We start from the raw sequence: 2,542 nt of genomic DNA, 5'->3' as shown, positions 1-2,542 counted from the left end.
GTTGGTTTTATTATGGATCTATATTGCTTCTTAAATAAAAATAAGAGTAAAACTAGCTAATGTTTAGTGAAAAGATAGTGTAGAAAATTATATAGAAAATTTTCCAACCATGAAAAAATAGAAAAATATAAGAAGGAAACTTACTAAAATGTTATTCACTTGTTTTTCCTGAGTATTAAGAGTGTGCATGTTCTATTTTCATTTATCCTCTGAGTCACTCAAGTTATTCATTAAGTATCTACTCTGTGTTAAAGAATGTGCTAGGAACTGAGAATGCAGTGGGGAATAAGAGAGACAGAATCTCTGCCCTCATGGAACAAGGCAGATTAAACAGATGATCAGACAAATTATTAATTAATTATATTGTAATAAGTTCAACCTAGGCAAAATACCAGCTGAAATCATCATGCACTAGGGCAATATAACATAGTCAGGGAATGCTTTCCTAAGGAATTTCAGCTTGGAATTTAATGAGAACTTTCCAGTCAGAGACAGGAAATAAAATTCTTTACAAAGAGGACGTACCCCCTTTTTATCAGGAGAAAAATGAACATTTTAAATGTTTTTTTAAAAGAAATAACTAACATTTCTCCATCCTTTTATATCTGGTAACAGCAGCTGCTCAGTGCTGGAAATGGTCTGCTCTTTCTGCTTGATTTAGCCAAATTCAGTTTAATGATCAGATTTTTTTTTTCCTCTTGTTCAAACACTTCAGGCAAATGAAATATTTAAGTGAATAAATTGAGGCCACTAGACAAAAAAGTAAAATAATAATGGTTAAATATCTTCCTTATCCAGAGCTCACATTATTAAACTATTAGATCTAATACCTTTTGATCATCAATCTATCAAAAAAAAAGCTTGTGATAGGCCCTTAATATTGACTGACTTTGACAGAAATAAGACCCAGTGTATTTGCCAGTTGAAGTTCTGTTTTTGTCCAGCCAAAGCTAAGAAACACAAATGAAGAAGCAAAGTACAAGAATTATTTTGAAATCAACACAAAATGTATCACTAATTGAATTTTTCTCAAAAGAATTTCATAGATGAAATCTGTATCACTGGGTACTAAAAAGCAAGAATTTCAAATTTCTCAATTTTAGGATCTTCTCTTATAATTTCCAGATGAGTAGTAATTTTCCATACGATGGTTTGGGATTACTTTCAGCACAAGAGCAGGGAGAATAACATCCCTGTAATGAATAGGCACTAATGATTTCATAGTTAATGATTAACGTCTCTAGAGAAAAAAAAATAAAAATAAAAATAGAGAGGCTATTAATAAATGTCTTGCCACCAAAAATCACTATGTGAATAATATGTTAACAATGTTATTTAATTGAGCCTTTTTGTTTGTTGTTTGCTTGCTTTCCAAAGAGAGCAGCCTCTTCAATAAATAATTGTTTAACAAGGTTTTAGAGCCATAATAAAGCTATATATGAAGTCCTGCTGGAATTTGGATAAATTGTTCATTCTAGTTAACATAGCTAACTTTTTTCTTTATTTCTATAATGGAAACTAACATTAGCCCTATCACATAGGATTGTTAAAAAGATTAAATGAAATAATAAATGTGAAAGTGTTCAGTACAGTGTCTGGCCTATGGTAAATTCTCAAGGAAAGCTATGCCACTTTTTTTTTTAGTATTGCTGTAATTATTATTAGGAGTCAGGAAGACTTCGCTGGGGAGGCAACATTAGAACTGGATCTTCAGGAAAGGAAAGAATAAGAAGGAGTAAGGGGCCTGTTTGGAAGAGGCAAGGGGCATTTCAGACAGATGTACAGAATCAGAGAAAGGCATGTTGTGAGCTTTTGAGGAAGGATGAGCAACCCAAGTAACTGAAACAGAGAGCATGGGCTTGAATAATAGCAAATGGTACTAGTCTGTGAAGAAACATGTACTCTCTGCCAGAGTGCTAAACTTCTTCTTGTGAATAGTGCACAGCTATTAATTAAAGCAGCCTGAAATGGTGGCATGAGCCTGTAATTCCAGATACTCAACAGACTGAGCAGAGAGAATCTCTTGAGCCCAGAGTTTGAGACCAGCCTGGGCAACATAGCGAGACCCTGTCTCAAAAAGAAAAAAAAATAGGCAGCAAAGTAACATGATCAAATGTATATTTTAGGAAGACAGCAATAAAGAAACTAGAAACAGTTAGACCATGATAATAGTTCATGTGAGAAAAGTAATAACTAACACATAATGTTTATTATGTGCCTATGTTAATTGTTTATCATGTATTTATGTGCATTAATTCTTGTAACAGCTTTATAAAGCAGATGTTATTATTTTTGTCATTTTACATATGTACAACTGGGGTATACAGTTTTTATGTAATTTGCCTCAGGTTCCATGCCCAGTAGATATTGAAGCTAGGATTCAAACTCAAGTAGTCTTACTCTTGAATTTGCACACTTAATGAATATCCTTCACTGCTTCTCAAGTAATAAGAGTCAGGCTAGAGGGCTGGCAGGGTGGCCTGCACCTGCATACCAGCTGGTCAGGAGGGTTAGTCAGGAGGATTGCTTGAGCCTAAGGGTT

Source organism: Macaca mulatta, chromosome 1 (genome assembly GCF_049350105.2).
Source record: "Macaca mulatta isolate MMU2019108-1 chromosome 1, T2T-MMU8v2.0, whole genome shotgun sequence".
NCBI classification, from domain to species: Eukaryota; Metazoa; Chordata; class Mammalia; order Primates; family Cercopithecidae; genus Macaca; species Macaca mulatta.
This window is presented reverse-complemented; position numbering follows the sequence as displayed.